Genomic DNA, 18,534 nt, shown 5'->3' with positions numbered 1-18,534 from the left:
ACCACGCTCTTTTTATTTCCACACATCTCTCTTAACCTTACATTACTTACTCGATCAAACCACCTCACACCACATATTGTCCTCAAACATCTCATTTCCAGCACATCCACCCTCCTGCTCACAACTTTATCTATAGCCCACGCCTCGAAACCATACAACACTGTTGGAACCACTGTTCCTTCAAACATACCCATTTTTGCTTTCCGAGATAATGTTCTCGACTTCCAAACATTCTTCAAGGCTCCCAGAATTTTCGCCCCCTCCCCCACCCTATGATGCACTTCCGCTTCCATGGTTCCATCCGCTGCAAGATCCACTCCCAGATATCTAAAACACTTTACTTCCTCCGGCTTTTCTCCACTCGAACTTACCTCCCAATTGACTTGACCCTCAACCCTACTGTACCTTATAACCTTGCTCTTATTCACATTTACTCTAAATTTTCTTCTTTCACACACTTTACCAAAATCAGTCACCAGCTTCTGCAGTTTCTCACATGAATCAGCCACCTGCGCTGTATCACCAGCGAACAACAACTGACTCACTTCCCAAGCTCTCTCAACCACAACAGACTGCATACTTGCCCCTCTTTCCAACTCTTGCATTCACCTCCCTAACAACCCCATCCATAAACAATTTAAACAACCATCGAGACATCACACATCCCCTGCCGCAAACCGACATTCACTGAGAACCAATCACTTTCCTCTCTTCCTACACGTACACATGCCTTACATCCTCGATAAAATCTTTTCACTGCTTCTAACAACTTGCCTCCCCCACCATATATTCTTAGTACCCCCACCATATATACTTAGTACAGAGCATCTCTATGAACTCTGTCATATGCCTTCTCCAGATCCATCAATGCTACATACAAATCCATTTGCTTTTTTAAGTATTTCTCACATACATTCTTCAAATCAAACACCTGATCCACACATCCTCTACCACTTTTGAAACCACACTGTTCTCCCACAATCTGATGCTCTGTACATGCCTTCACCCTCTCATTCAATACCCTCCCATGTAATTTACCAAGAATACTCAACAAACTTATACCTCTAATTTGAGCACTCACTCTTATCCTCTTTGCCTTTGTACAATGGCACTATGCAAGCATTCCGCCAATCCTCAGGCACCTCACCATGAATCATACATACATTAAATAACCTTACCAACCAGTCAACGATACAGTTACCCCCTATTTTAATAAATTCCACTACAATACCATCCAAACCTGCTGCCTTGCCGGCTTTCATCTTCCGCAAAGCTTTTACTACCTCTTCTATGTTTACTAAATCATTTTCCCTAACCCTCTCACTTTGCACACCACCTCGACCAAACACCCTATATCTGCTACTCTATCATCAAACACATTCAACAAACCTTCAAAATGCTCACTCCATCTCATTGTCACATTACTACTTGTTATCACCTCCCCATTAGCCCCCTTCACTGAAGTTCCCATTTGCTCCCTTGTCTTACGCACTTTATTTACCTCCTTCCAGAATATCTTTTTATTTTCCCTAAAATTTAGTGATACTCTCTCACCCCAACTCTCATTTGCCCTCTTTTTCACCTCTTGCACCTTTCTCTTGACCTCCTGTCTCTTTCCTTTATACGTCTTTCACTCATTTGCATTTTTCCCTTCAAAAATCGTCCAAAAGCCTCTCTCTTCTCTTTCACTAATAATCTTACTTCTTCATCCCACCACTCACTACCCTTTCTAATCAACCCACCTTCCACGCTTCTCATGCCACTAGCATCTTTTGCGCAAGCCATCACTGCTTCCCTAAATACATCCCATTCCTCCCCCACTCCCCTTACTTCCATTGTTCTTACCTTTTTCCATTCTGTACTCAGTCTCTCCTGGTACTTCCTCACACAAGTCTCCTTCCCAAGCTCACTTACTCTCACCACCCTCTTCACCCCAACATTCTCTCTTCTTTTCTGAAAACCCCTACAAATCTTCACCTTTGCCGCCACAAGATTATGATGCGACATCCCTCCAGTTGCACCTCTCATCACATTAACATCCAAAAGTCTCTCTTTCGCGAGCCTGTCAATTAACACGTAATCCAATAACGCTCTATGGCCATCTCTCCTACTTTCATACGTATGCTTATGTATATCTCGCTTTTTTAACCAGGTATCCAATCACTAGCCCTTTTTCAGCACATGAATCTACAATATATATATATATATATATTTTTTTTTTTTTTTATACATCGTCGCTGTCTCCCGCGTTTGCGAGGTAGCGCAAGGAAACAGACGAAAGAAATGGCCCAACCCCCCCATACACATGTACATACACACGTCCACACACGCAAATATACATACCTACACAGCTTTCCATGGTTTACCCCGGACGCTTCACATGCCTTGATTCAATCCACTGACAGCACGTCAACCCCTGTATACCACATCGCTCCAATTCACTCTATTCCTTGCCCTCCTTTCACCCTCCTGCATGTTCAGGCCCCGATCACACAAAATCCTTTTCACTCCATCTTTCCACCTCCAATTTGGTCTCCCTCTTCTCCTCGTTCCCTCCACCTCCGACACATATATCCTCTTGGTCAATCTTTCCTCACTCATTCTCTCCATGTGCCCAAACCATTTCAAAACACCCTCTTCTGCTCTCTCAACCACGCTCTTTTTATTTCCACACATCTCTCTTACCCTTACGTTACTTACTCGATCAAACCACCTCACACCACACATTGTCCTCAAACATCTCATTTCCAGCACATCCATCCTCCTGCGAACAACTCTATCCATAGCCCACGCCTCGCAACCATACAACATTGTTGGAACCACTATTCCTTCAAACATACCCATTTTTGCTTTCCGGGATAATGTTCTCAACTTCCACACATTTTTCAAGGCTCCCAAAATTTTCGCCCCCTCCCCCACCCTATGATCCACTTCCGCTTCCATGGTTCCATCCGCTGACAGATCCACTCCCAGATATCTAAAACACTTCACTTCCTCCAGTTTTTCTCCATTCAAACTCACCTCCCAATTGACTTATATATATATATATATATATATATATATATATATATATATATATATATATATTTTTTTTTTTTTCAAACTATTCGCCATTTCCCGCGTTAGCGAGGTAGCGTTAAGAACAGAGAACTGGGCCATTGAGGGAATATCCTCACCTGGCCCCCTTCTCTGTTCCTTCTTTTGGAAAATTAAAAAAAAAATTGAGAGGGGAGGATTTCCAGCCCCCCGCTCCCTTCCCTTTTAGTCGCCTTCTACGACACGCAGGGAATACGTGGGAAGTATTCTTTCTCCCCTATCCCCAGGGATATATATATATATATATATATATATATATATATATATATATATATATATATATATATATATATATATATTCATATATATACATACATATATGAATATACATATATATATATATATATATATATATATATATATATATATATATATATATATATCATAGAACATACAAACCTTCAACAGCCAGGATCGAGCCCGAGACCCCTGTGCAAGAGGCAGGCATGCTAACCGTTAGGCTATGGGCCTGGCTAATAGGGAACAACTATTCGAATACTAAGTACTCGAATACACTTCATCTCACAATGGTGAGCAACGGGGTCTATACCGGTTATTTCCCAACAGACACACATAGCCAGGTGGTAGCGTTTTACCGAACCTAACTGTACAACGCGGAGGTATATGAATACGAATAAAGTGCATATGAACGCGCACCTTCATAGAACATACAAACCTCCAACAGCCAGGATCGAACCCGGACCCCTGTGCAAGAGGCAGGCATGCTAACCGCTAGGCTATGGGCCTGGCTAATAGGAAACAACTGTTGGAGGTTTGTATGTTCTATGAAGGTGTATTCATATACCTCCGCGTTGTACAGTTAGGTTCGGTAAAAGGCTATCAGCTGGCTATTTGCGCCTGTTGGGAAATAACCGGTATAGACCCCGTTGCTCACCATTGTGAGACGAAGGGTATTCGAGTACTTAGTATTCGAATAGTTGTTTCCTATTAGCCAGGCCCATAGCCTAGCGGTTAGCATGCCTGCCTCTTGCACAGGGGTCCCGGGTTCGATCCTGGCTGTTGGAGGTTTGTATGTTCTATGAAGGTGCGCGTTCATATGCACTTTATTCGTATATATATATATATATATATATATATATATATATACATATTGTCCCTGGGGATAGGGGAGAAAGAATACTTCCAACGTATTCCCCGCGTGTCGTATAAGGCGACTAAAAGGGGAGGGAGCTGGGGGCTGGAAATCCTCCCCTCTCAATATTTTTTTTTCTTTTTTTTTTTTTAATTTTCCAAAAGAAGGAACAGAGAAGGGGGCCAGGTGAGGATATTCCGTCAAAGTCCCAGTTCTCTGTTGTTAACGCTACCTCGCTAACGCGGGAGATGGTGAATAGTTTGAAAGAATATATATATGGATTTGTATGTAGCATTTATGGATCTGGGGAAGGCATATGATAGAGTTGATAGAGATGCTTTGTGGAAGGTATTAAGAATATATGGTGTGGGAGGCAAGTTGTTAGAAGCAGTGAAAAGTTTTTATCGAGGATGTAAGGCATGTGTACGTGTAGGAAGAGAGGAAAGTGATTGGTTCTCAGTGAATGTAGTTTTGCGGCAGGGGTGTGTGATGTCTCCATGGTTGTTTAATTTGTTTATGGATGGGGTTGTTAGGGAGGTGAATGCAAGAGTTTTGGAAAGAGGGGCAAGTATGAAGTCTGTTGTGAATGAGAGAGCTTGCGAAGTGAGTCAATTGTTGTTCGCTGATGATACAGCGCTCGTGGCTGAATCTTGTGAGAAACTGCAGAAGCTGGTGACTGAGTTTGGTAAAGTGTGTGAAAGAAGAAAGTTAAGAGTAAATGTGAATAAGAGCAAGGTTATTAGGTACAGTAGGGTTGAGGGTCAAGTTAATTGTTAGGTAAGTTTGAATGGAGAAAGACTGGAGGAAGTAAAGTGTTTTAGATATCTGGGAGTGGATCTGGCAGCGGATGGAACCATGGAAGTGGAAGTGAATCATAGGGTGGGGGAGGGGGCGAAAATCATGGGAGCCTTGAAGAATGTGTGGAAGTCGAGAACATTATCTCGGAAAGCAAAAATGGGTATGTTTGAAGGATTAGTGTTTCCAACAATGTTGTATGGTTGCGAGGCGTGGGCTATGGATAGAGTTGTGCGCAGGAGGGTGGATGTGCTGGAAACGAAATGTTTGAGGACAATGTGTGGTGTGAGGTGGTTTGATCGAGTAAGTAATGTAAGGGTAAGAGTGATGTGTGGAAATAAAAAGAGCGTGGTTGAGAGAGCCAAAGATGGTGTTTTGAAATGGTTTGGGCACATGGAGAGAATGAGTGAGGAAAGATTGACAAAGAGGTTATATGTGTCGGAGGTGGAGGGAACGAGGAGAAGTGGGAGACCAAATTGGAGGTGGAAAGATTGAGTGAAAAAGATTATGAGTTATCGGGGCTTGAACATGCAGGAGGGTGAAAGGCGGGCAAGGAATAGAGTGAATTGGATCGATGTGGTATACTGGGGTTGACGTGCTATCAGTGGATTGAATCAGGGCATGTGAAGCGTCTGGGGTAAACCATGGAAAGTAGTGTGGGGCCTGGATGTGGAAAGGGAGCTGTGGTTTCGGGCATTATTGCATGACAGCTAGAGACTGAGTGTGAACGAATGGGGTCTTTGTTTTCTTTCTTTGCGCTACCTCGCACACATGAGGGGGGATGGGGATGGCATTCCATGTATGGCGAGATGGCGATAGGAATGAATAAAGGCAGACAGTTTGAATTGTGTGCATGGGTATATATGTATGTGTCTGTGTGTGTATATATATGTGTACATTGAGATGTATAGGTATGTATATTTGCGTGTGTGGACGTATATACATGTGTATGGGGGTGGGTTGGGCCATTTCTTTCGTCTGTTTCCTTGCGCTACCTCGCAAACGTGGGAGACAGCGACAAAGCAAAATAAATAGTAAAATATAGGGGTAAGTGAGAGGACAAGAGCAAGGAAAGGAGTAGCACTACTCCTGAAACAGGTGTGGTGGGAGTACGTGATAGAGTGCAAGAAAGTGAACTCTATATTGATATGGGTAAAACTGAAAGTGGATGGAGAGAGATGGGCGATTATCGGTGCATATTCACCTGGGCATGAGAAGAAAGATCATGAAAGGCAATTGTTTTAGGAGCAGCTGAGTTAGTGTGTTAGTAGTTTTGATGCACGAGACAGGGTTATAGTAAGGGGTGGTTTGAATGCATATGTGAGTAATGTGGCATTTGAGTAAATAATTGGTGTACATGGGTGTTCAGTGTTGTAAATGGAAATGGTGAAGAGTTTGTAGGTATATGTGCCATGAAAGGAATGGTGATTCGTAACACCTGCTTTAAAAAGAGAGATATACATAAGTATACGTATATAAGTAGGAGGGATGGCCAGGGAGCGTTACAGGACTAGGTGTTAATTGATTGGCGCGCGAAAGAGAGACTTTTGGATGTTAATTCTCTGAGAGGTGAAACTGGAGGGATATCTGATCATTATCTTGTGGAGGCGAAGTTGAAATTCTGCAGAGGTTTTCAGAAAAGAAGAGAGAATGTTGGGGTGAAGAGGGTGGTGAGAGTAAGTGAGCTTTGGAAGGAGACTTGTTTGAGGAAGTACCATGAGAGACTGCATACAGAATGGATAAAGGTGAGAACAAAGGACATAAGGGGAGTGGGGGAGGAATGGGATGTATTTAGGGAAGCAGTGATGGCTTGCGCAAAAGATGCTTGTGGCATGAGAAGCGTGGGGGTTCGGCAGATTAGAAAGGGTAGTGAGTGGTGGGATGAAGAAGTAAGATTATTACTGAAAGAGAAGAGAGAGGCATTTGGACGATTTGTGCAGTTAAATCATGCAAATGAGTGGTAGATGTATAAAAGAAAAAGGTCAAGAGAAAGGTGCAGGGCAAATGAGAGTTGGGTAGAGAGAGTATCATTAAATCTTAGGGAGAATAAAAAGATATTTTGGAAGGAGGTTAATAAAGTGCGTAAGACAAGGGAACAAATGGGAACTTCAGTGAAGGGGGCTAATGGGGAGGTGATAACAAGTAGTGGTGATGTGAGAAGGAGATGGAGTGAGTATTTTGAAGGTTTGTTGACTATGTTTGATGATAGAGTAGCAGATATTGGGTGTTTTGGTCGAGGTGGTGTGCAAAGTGAGAAAGTTAGGGAAAATGATTCGTTAAACAGAAAAGAGGTAGTAAAGGCTTTGCGGAAGATGAAAGGTGGCAAAACAGACTGTTTGGATGGTATTGCAGCGGAATTTATTAAAAAAGTGGGTGACTGTACTGTTGACTGGATGGTAAGGTTATTTAATGTACGTATGACTCACGGTGAGGTGCCTGAGGATTGGCAGAATGCTTGCATAGTGCCATTGTACAAAGGCAAAGGGGATAAAAGTGAGTGCTGAAATTACAGAGGTATACGTTTGAGTATTCCTGGGTATGGAGGGTATTGATTTAGAGGGTGAAGGCATATACAGAGCATCAAAGAGGGGAATAGCAGTGAGGTTTCAGAAGTCGTAGAGGATGTGTGGATCAGGTGTTTGCTTTGACGAATGTATGTGAGAAATACTTAGAAAAGCAAATGGATTTGTATGAAGCATTTATGGATCTGAATAAGTCATATGATAGAGTTGATAGAGACGGTCTGTGGAAGGTATTAAGAATATCTGGTGTGGGAGGTAAGTTTTTAGAAGCAGTGCAAAGTTTTTATCGAGGATGTAAGGCATGTGTACGTGTAGGAAGAGTGAAAAGTGATTGGTTCTCACTGAATGTGATTTTTCTATGGATGTTTAATTTGTTTACGGATGGGGTTGTTAGGGAGGTGAATGCACGAGTTTTGGAAAGAGGGGCAAGTATGCAGTCTGTTGTTGATGAGAGAGTTTGGGAAGTGAGTCAGTTGGCTGAAGTTGGAGAAGTTGGCTGATGATACAGCGCTGGTGGCTGATTCGTGTGAGACCCTGCAGAAGCTGGTGACTGAGTTTGGTAAAGTGTGTGAAAGTAGAAAGCTAAGAGTAAATGTGCATAAGAGGAGTGTTATTCGGTATAGTAGCGTTAAGAAACAAGTCAATTGGGAGGTAAGTTTGAATGGAGAAAAACTGAAGAAATTGAAGTGTTTTAGATATCTGGGAGAGGATTTGGCAGCGGACGGAACCGTGGAAGCGGAAGTGAATCATAGTGTGGAGGAGGGAGCGAAAGTTCTGGGAGCGTTGAAGACTGTGTGGAAGTCGAGAACATTATCTCGGAAAGAATAAATAGGTATGTTTGAAGGAATAATGGTTCCAGCAATGTTATATGGTGAGAGGCGTCGGCTATAAATAGAGTTGTGCGAGGGAGGGTGGATGTGCTGGGAATGAGATGTTTGAGGACAATATGCCGTGTGAGGTGGTAAATCGATTTAGTAATGAAAGTGTAAGAGAGCTGTGTGATAATAGAAAGTGTGGTTGAGAGAGTAGAAGAAGGTGTTTGGTCACATGGAGGGCATGAGTGAGGAATGATTTGCGAAGAGGATATATGTGTCAGAAGTGGAGGGAAAGAGAAGTGGGAGACCGAACTGGAAGTGGAAGGATGGAGTGAAAAAGATTTTAATTGACCAGGGTCTGAACATACAAGAGGGTGAAAGGCGTGCAAGGAATAGAGTGAATTGGAACGATATGGTATACCGTTTTCGACGTGCTGTCACTGGACTGAACCAGGACATGTGAAGCGTCTGGGGTAAACCATGGAAAGTTTTGTGGGGTCTAGATGTGGAAAGGGAGCTTTGGTTTCGGTGTATTATACATGACAGCTAGAGACCGAGTTTGAACGAATGTGGGTTTTGTTGTCTTTTCCTAGCGGCATCTAGATCACATAACTTACATCCTTGATAAAAACTTTTCACTGCTTCTAGCAACTTGCCTCCCACACCATATACTCTTCATACCTTCAACAGAGTATATCTTTCAACTCTATCATATGCCTTCTCCAGATCCATATATGGCACATACAAATACATTTGTTTTTCTAAGTATTTCCGACATTCATTGTTCAAACTAAACACCTAATCCACACATCCTCTACTACTTTTGAAACCACACTGCTCTTCCCGAATATGATGCTCTGTACCTGCCTTAACCCTCTCAATAAATACACTCCCATATAATTTCCAAAGAATACTCAACAAACTTATACCTCTCTTTTCCCCTTTGCCTTTGTACAATGGTACTATGCATGCATTCCGCCAATACTCAGGCACTTCACCATGAGCCATACATATATTGAATATCCTCACCAACTAGTCAACAATAGTCACCCCCTTTTTGAATAAATGTCACTGCAATACCGTTCATACCCGCCGCCTTGCCGACTTTCTTCTTCCACAAAGCTTTTACTACCTCTTCTCTTTTCACCAAACCATTCTCCCTAACACTCTCACTTCGCACACCACCTTCAATAAAACACCCTATATCTACCACTATCAACTAACACATACAACAAACTTTCATCTTCTCACATCACCACTACTTGTTATTAGCTCTCCATTAGCCCCCTTCACCGATGTTCCCATTTGTTCTCTTCTCTTTCGCACTTGTCTACCTCTTTACAAAACATCTTTTTATTCTCCTTGAAATTTAATGATACTCTCTCACCCTAACTCTCACTTTCCCTCTTTTTCACCTTTTGCACTTTTTTCTTCACCTCCTGCGTCTTTCTTCTATACATCTACCAATCATTTGCACTATTTCTCTGCAAAAATCGTTCAGATGCCACTCTCTTCTCTTTCACTAATAATCTTACCTCTTCATTCATCCAATCATTACCTCACAACTCTTGTTTCAAAAGTAGTGGTACTCCTTCCTTTGCTCTTGTCCTCTCACCAACCCCTGACATTACTCCCAAAACACTCCCAAATTACTCTTTCCCTTTACCCTTGAGCTTCGTTTCACTCAGAGTCAAAAGATCCAGGTTCCTTTCCTCACATATTCTACCTATCTCTCCGTTTTTCTCACGTTGGTTACAACCAAACACTTTAGACACCCCAATCTGAGCCTTCGAGGAGGATGAGCACTCCCCGCGTAACTCCTTTTGTTTCCCTTTTAGTCGCCATCTGCGACTTTTGATTGGGAATACCTGGTTCAAAAAGAGAGATATACATAAGTATACGTATTTAAGTAGGAGAGATGGCCAGAGAGCGTTACTGGATTACGTGTCAATTGATAGGCGAGCGAAAGAGAGACTTTTGGAAGTTAATGTGCTGAGAGGTGCAACTGGAGGGATGAGCTATAAATAGAGTTGTGCGAAAGGAGGGTGGATGTGCTTGAAATGAGATGTTTGAGGACGATGTGCCGTGTGAGGTGGTTTAATCGATTTAGTAATGAGAGTGTAACAGAGCTGTGTGATAATAGAAAGTGTGGTTGAGAGAGTAGAAGGTGTTTGGTCACATGGAGGGCATGAGTGAGGAATGATTGACGAAGAGTATATATGTGTCAGAAGTGGAGGGAAAGAGGAGAGGTGGGAGACCAAACTGGAGGTGGAAGGATGGAGTGAAAAAGATTTTAATCGATTAGGGTCTGAACATACAGGAGGGTGAAAGGCGTGCGAGGAATAGAGTGAATTGGAACGATATGGTATACTGCTGCCGACGAGCTGTGAATGGACCGAACCAGGACATATAAAGCGTCTGGGGTAGACCATGGAAAGTTTTATGGGGTCTGGATGTGGAAAGTGAGCTTTGGTTTCGGTGTATTATACATGACAGCCTAGAGACCGAGTTTGAACGAATGTGGCTTTTACTGTCTTTTCCTAGCAGGCATCTAGATCACATAACTTACATCCTCGATAAAAACTTTTCACTGCTTCTAGCAACTTGCCTCCCACACCATATACTCTTAGTACCTTCCACAGAGCTTCTCTTTCAACTCTATCATATGCCTTCTCCAGATCCATATATGGCATATACAAATACATTTGTTTTTCTAAGTATTTCCTACATTCATTGTTCAAACTAAACACCTAATCCACACATCCTCTACTACTTTTGAAACCACACTGCTCTTCCCGAATATGATGCTCTGTACCTGCCTTAACCCTCTCAATAAATACACTCCCATATAATTTCCAAAGAATGCTCAACAAACTTATACCTCTGTAATCATAACACACTCTTTTCCCCTTTGCCTTTGTACAATGGTACTATGCATGCATTCCGCCAATACTCAGGCACTTCACCATGAGCCATACATATATTGAATATCCTCACCAACCAGTCAACAATAGTCACCCCCTTTTTGAATAAATGTCACTGCAATACCGTCCATACCCGCCGCCTTGCCGACTTTCTTCTTCCACAAAGCTTTTACTACCTCTTCTCTTTTCACCAAACCATTCTCCCTAACACTCTCACTTCGCACACCACCTTCAATAAAACACCCTATATCTACCACTATCAACTAACACATACAACAAACTTTCATCTTCTCACATCACCACTACTTGTTATTAGCTCTCCATTAGCCCCCTTCACCGATGTTCCCATTTGTTCTCTTCTCTTTCGCACTTGTCTACCTCTTTACAAAACATCTTTTTATTCTCCTTGAAATTTAATGATACTCTCTCACCCTAACTCTCACTTCCCCTCTTTTTCACCTTTTGCACTTTTTTCTTCACCTCCTGCGTCTTTCCTCTATACATCTCCCAATCATTTGCACTATTTCTCTGCAAAAATCGTTCAGATGCCACTCTCTTCTCTTTCACTAATAATCTTACCTCTTCATTCGCCCAATCATTACCTCACAACTCTTGTTTCAAAAGTAGTGGTACTCCTTCCTTTGCTCTTGTCCTCTCACCAACCCCTGACATTACTCCCAAAACACTCCCAAATTACTCTTTCCCTTTACCCTTGAGCTTCGTTTCACTCAGAGTCAAAAGATCCAGGTTCCTTTCCTCACATATTCTACCTATCTCTCCGTTTTTCTCACGTTGGTTACAACCAAACACTTTAGACACCCCAATCTGAGCCTTCGAGGAGGATGAGCACTCCCCGCGTAACTCCTTTTGTTTCCCTTTTAGTCGCCATCTGCGACTGTTGATTGGGAATACCTGGTTCAAAAAGAGAGATATACATAAGTATACGTATTTAAGTAGGAGAGATGGCCAGAGAGCGTTACTGGATTACGTGTCAATTGATAGGCGAGCGAAAGAGAGACTTTTGGAAGTTAATGTGCTGAGAGGTGCAACTGGAGGGATGAGCTATAAATAGAGTTGTGCGAAGGAGGGTGGATGTGCTTGAAATGAGATGTTTGAGGACGATGTGCCGTGTGAGGTGGTTTAATCGATTTAGTAATGAGAGTGTAACAGAGCTGTGTGATAATAGAAAGTGTGGTTGAGAGAGTAGAAGGTGTTTGGTCACATGGAGGGCATGAGTGAGGAATGATTGACGAAGAGTATATATGTGTCAGAAGTGGAGGGAAAGAGGAGAGGTGGGAGACCAAACTGGAGGTGGAAGGATGGAGTGAAAAAGATTTTAATCGATTAGGGTCTGAACATACAGGAGGGTGAAAGGCGTGCGAGGAATAGAGTGAATTGGAACGATATGGTATACTGCTGCCGACGAGCTGTGAATGGACCGAACCAGGACATATAAAGCGTCTGGGGTAGACCATGGAAAGTTTTATGGGGTCTGGATGTGGAAAGTGAGCTTTGGTTTCGGTGTATTATACATGACAGCCAGAGACCGAGTGTGAACGAATGTGGCATTTACTGTCTTTTCCTAGCAGTATCTAGATCACATAACTTACATCCTCGATAAAAACTTTTCACTGCTTCTAGCAACTTGCCTCCCACACCAAATACTCTTAGTACCTTCCACAGAGCTTCTCTTTCAACTCTATCATATGCCTTCTCCAGATCCATATATGGCACATACAAATACATTTGTTTTTCTAAGTATTTCCTACATACATTGTTCAAACTAAACACCTAATCCACACATCCTCTACTACTTTTGAAACCACACTGCTCTTCCCGAATATGATGCTCTGTTCGTGCCTTAACCCTCTCAATAAATACCCTCCCATATGATTTCCCAGGAATACTCAACAAACTTATACCTCTGTAATTATAACACTCACCCTTCTCCCTTTTGCCTTTGTACAATGGTACTATGCATGCATTCCGCCAATACTCAGGCACTTCACCATGAGCCACACATACGTTGAATATCCTCACCAACTAGTCAACAATAAAGTCACCCGCTTTTTGAATAAATGTCACTGCAATACCGTCCTACCCGCCGCCTTGCCGACTTTCTTCTTCCACAAAGCTTTTACTACCTCTTCTGTTTTCACCAAACCATTCTCCTAAACACTCTCACTTCGCACACCACCTTCAATAAAACACCCAATAATTGCCACTCTATCATCAAACACATTCAACAAACCTTCATCTTCTCACATCACCACTACTTGTTATCAACTCCCCATTAGCCTCCTTCGCCGATGTTCCCATTTGTTCTCTTCTCTTTCGCACTTGTCTACCTCTTTACAAAACATCTTTTTATTCTCCTTGAAATTTAATGATACTCTCTCACCCTAACTCTCACTTTCACTCTTTTTCACCTTTTGCATCTCTTTCTTGACCTCCTGCCTCTTTCTTCCATACATCTCCCAATCATTTGCACTATTTCTCTGCAAAAATCATTCAAATGCCACTCTCTTCTCTTTCGCTAATAATCTTACCTCTTCATTCGCCCAATCATTACCTCACAACTGTTGTTTCAAAAGTAGTGGTACTCCTTCCTTTGCTCTTGTCCTCTCACCAACCCCTGACATTACTCCCAAAACACTCCCAAATTACTCCTTTACCCTTGAGCTTCGTTTCACTCAGAGTCAAATGATCCAGGTTCCTTTCCTCACATATTCTACCTATCTCTCCGTTTTTCTCACGTTTGTTACAACCAAACACATTTGGACACCCCAATCTGAGCCTTCGAGGAGGATGAGCACTCCCCGCGTAACTCCTTCTTTTGTTTCCCCTTTAGTCGCCATCTGCGACTGTTGATTGGGAATACCTGGTTTAAAAAGAGAGATATACATAAGTATACGTATTTAAGTAGGAGAGATGGCCAGAGAGCGTTATTGGATTACGTGTTAATTGATAGGCGAGCGAAAGAGAGGCTTTTGGAAGTTAATGTGCCCAGAGGTGCAACTGGAGGGATGACTGATCATTATCTTTTGGAGGCGAAGGTGAAGATTTGTAGGGGTTTTCAGAAAAGAAGAGAGAGTGTTGGGGTGAAGAGAGTGGTGGGAGTAAGTGAGCTTGGGAAGGAGACTTGTGTGAGGAAGTACCAGGAGAGAGTGAGTACAGAATAGAAAAAAGTGAGAACAAAGAACGTAAGGGGGATAAAGGTGAGTGTTCAAATTACAAAGTTATAAGTTTGTCGAGTATTCCTAGGAAATTCTATGTGAGGGTGCTGATTGAGAGGGTGAAGGCATGTACAGAGAATCAGATTTGGGAAGTGCCGTGTGGTTTCAGAAGTGGTAGAGGATGTGTGGATCAGGTGTTTACTTTGAAGAATGTATGTGAGAAATACTTAGAAAAGCAAATGAATTTGTATGTAGCAATTATGGATCTGGAGAACGCATATGATAGAGTTGATAGAGATGCTCTGTGGAAGGTATGAAGAATATATGGTGTGGGAGGCCAGTTGTTAGAAGCAATGAAAATTTGTATCGAGGATGTAAGGCATGTATGATTAGTTCTCAGGTTATGTTGGTTTGCGGCAGAGGTGCGGGATGTCTCCATGGTTGTTTAATTTATTCATGGATGGGGGTGTTAGGGAGGTGAATGTAAGATTTTTTGGAAAGAGGGGCAAGTATACAGTCTGTTTGGATGAGAGAACTTCGGAATTGAGTCAGTTGTTGTTCGCTGATGGTACAGCGCTGGTGGCTGATTAGGGTGAGAAACTGGAAAAGCTCGTGACTGAGTTTGGTAAAGTGTTTGAAAGAAGAAAGCTGTGAGTAAATGTGAATAAGAGCAAGAATATTAGATACAGTAGGGTTGAGGGAGAAGTCAATTGGGAGGTAAGTTTGGATGGAGAGAAACTGGAGAAAGTGAAGTGTTTTAGATATCTGGGAGTGGATTTGGCAGCGGATGGAACCATTGAAGTGGAAGTGAATCATAGGATGGAGGTGGGGGCAAAAGTTCTGGGAGCGTTGAAAAATGTGTTGAAGTCCAGAACGTTTTCTCGGAAAGCAAAAATGGATATGTTTGATGGAATAGTGGTTCCAACAACGTTGTATAGTTGCGTGGCGTGGGCTATAGATAAATGTGTGCGGAGGAGGGGGGATGTGCTTGAAATGAGATGTTTGAGGACAAAATGGAGTGTGAGGTGGTTTGATCGAGTAAGTAATGAAAGGATAAGAGAGATGTGTGGTAATAAATATAATGTGGTTGAGAGAGCAGAAGAGGGTGTTTTGAAATGGTTTGGTCACATGGAGAGAATGAGTGAGGAAAGATTGACGAAGAGGATATATGTGTCGGAGGTTGAGGGAACGAGAAGTGGGAGACCAAATTGGAGGTCGAAAGATGGAGTGAAAAAGATTTTGAGTGATCGGGGCCTGACATGCAGGAGGGTGAAATGCGTGCAAGGAATAGAGTGAATTGGAACGATATGGTATAATGGGGTCGACGTGCTGTCATTGGTTTGAACCAGAGCATGTGAAGCGTCTGGAGTAAATCTTAGAAAGTTCTGGAGGGCGTGGATGTGGAAAGGGAGCTGTGGTTTCGGTGCATTATACATGACACCTAGAGATTGAGTGTGAACGAATATGGACTTTGTTGTCTTTTCCTAGTGCTGGGTTGTTATTTCATGCGTGGCGGGATCGCAACGGGAATAAGGGTAGACAGCATGAATTATGTACATATGTATATATGTATATGTCTGTGTGTGTATGTATATGTATACGTTGATATGTATAAGTATGTATATGTGCGTGTATGGACGTGTATGTACATATATGTGTATGTGGGTCGGTTGGGCATAGGGAAGAAAGAATACTTCCCACACATTCCTCACGTGTCGTAGAAGGCGACTAAACGGAACGGGAGCGGGGGGACCAGAAACCCTCCCCTCCCTGTATTTAACTTTCTAAAAGGGGAAGCAGAAGAAGGAGTCACGCGGTGAGTGCTCATCCTCCTCGAAGGCTCAGACTGGGGTGTCTAAATGTGTGTGGATGTAACCAAGATGAAAAAAAAGGAGAGATAGGTAGTATATTTGAGGAAAGGAACCTCGATGTTTTGGCTCTGAGTGAAAAGAAGCTTAAGGGTAAAGGGGAAGAGTGGTTTGTGAATGTCTTGGGAGTAAAGTCAGGGGTTAGTGAGAGGACAAGAGCAAGGGAAGGAGTAGCGCTACTCCTGGAACAGGAGTTGTGGGAGTATGTGATATAGTGTAAGAAAGTAAATTCTAGAATAATATGGATAAAACTTAAAGTTGATGGAGAGAGATGGGTGATTATTGGCGCATATGCATCTGGGCATGAGAGAAAGATCATGAGAGGCAAATGTTTTGGGAGCAGCTGAATGAGTGTGTTAGGGGTTTTGATGTTCAAGACCGGGTTATAGTGATGGGTGATTTGAATGCAAAGGTGAGTAATGTAGAAGTTGAGGGAATGATTGGTGTATGTGGGGTGTTCAGTGTTGTAAACGAAAATGGTGAAGAGCTTGTTGATTTATGTGCTGGAAAAAGCACTGGTGATTGGGAATAAATGGTTTAAAAAGCGAGATATATATAAGTATACGTATGTAAGTAGGAGAGATGTCCAGAGAGCGTTATTGGATTACGTGTTAATTGATAGGCGCGCGAAAGAGGTGTTCAGAAAAGAAGAGAGAATGTTAGGGTAAAGAGAGTGGTGAGAGTAAGTGACCTTGGGAAGGAGACTTGTGTGAGGAAGTACCAGGAGGGACTGAGCAAAGAATGGAAAAAGGTGAGAACAAAGGAGGTAAGGGGAGTGGGGGAGGAATGGGATGTATTTAGGGAAGCAGTGATGGCTTGCGCAAAAGATGCTTGTGGCATGAGAAGCGTGGGAGGTGGGTTGACTAGAAAAATTTGTGAGTGGTGGGATGATGAAAGAAAAGAGAGTGGCATTTGGACGATTTTTGCAGGGAAAAAATGCAAATGAGTGAGAGATGTATAAAAGAAAGAGGCAGGAGGTCAAGAGAAAGGTGCAAGAGGTGAAAAAGAGGGCAAATGAGAATTGGGGTGAGAGAGTATCATTAAGTTTTAGGGAAAATAAAAAGATGTTTTGGAAGGTTGTAAATAAAGTACGTAAGACAAGGGAGCAAATGGGAACTTCAGTGAAGGGGGCTAATGGGTAGGAGATAAATAGTAGTGGTGATGTGAGAATGAAATGGAGTGAGTATTTTGAAGGTCTGTTGAATGTATTTGATGACAGAGTGGCAGATAAAGGGTGTTTTGGTCGAGGTGGTATGCAAAGTGAGAGGGTTAGGGGAAATGATTTGGTGAACAGAGAAGAGGTAGTAAAATCTTTGCGGGAGATGAAAGCCGTCAAGTCAGTTGGTTTGGATGGTATTGCAGTGGAATTTATTAAAAACGGGGATGACTGTATTGTTGACTAGTTGGTAAGGTTATCTAATGTATGTATGATTCATGGTGAGGTGCCTGAGGAATGGCAGAATGCTTGCATAGTGCCAGTATACAAAGGCAAAGGAGATAAGAGTGAGTGCTCAAATTACATAGGTATAGGTTTGTTGAGTATTCCTGGTAAATTACATGGGAGGGTATTTATTGAGAGGGGTGAAGGCATGTACAGAGCATCAGATTGGGGAAGAGCAGTGTGGTTTCAGAGGTGGTAGAGGATGTGTGGATCAGGTGTTTGCTTTGAAGAATGTATGTGAGAAATACTTAGAAAAGTAAATGGATTTGTATGTAGCATTTATGGATCTGGAGAAGGCATTTAATAGAGTTGATAGAGATGCTATGTGGAAGGTATTAAGAATATATAGTGTTGGAGGCAAGTTGTTAGAAGCATTGAAATGTTTTTATCGAGGATATAAGGCATGTGTACGTGTAGGAAGTGAGGAAAGTGATTGGTTCTCAGTGAATATAGGTTTGCGGCAAGGGGGTGTGATGTCTGCATGGTTGTTTCATTTGTTTATGGATGGTGTTGTTAGGGAGGTGAATGTAAGAGTTTTGGAAAGAGGAGGAAGTATACAGTCTGTTCTGGAAGAGAGAGCTTGGGAAGTGAGTCAGTTGTTGTTCGCTGATGATACAGCGCTGGTGGCTGATTCATGTGAGAAACTGCAGAAGCTGGTGACTGAGTTTGGTAAATTGTGTGAAAGAAGAATGTTGAAAGTAAATGTGAATAAGAGCAAGGTTATTAGGTGCGATAGGGTTGAGTGTCAAGTCAATTGGGAGGCAAGTTTGAATGGAGAAGAACTGGAGGAAGTGAAGTGTTTTA

Source organism: Panulirus ornatus, chromosome 66 (assembly GCF_036320965.1).
Source record: "Panulirus ornatus isolate Po-2019 chromosome 66, ASM3632096v1, whole genome shotgun sequence".
In the NCBI taxonomy this organism is placed as follows: domain Eukaryota; kingdom Metazoa; phylum Arthropoda; class Malacostraca; order Decapoda; family Palinuridae; genus Panulirus; species Panulirus ornatus.
This window is presented reverse-complemented; position numbering follows the sequence as displayed.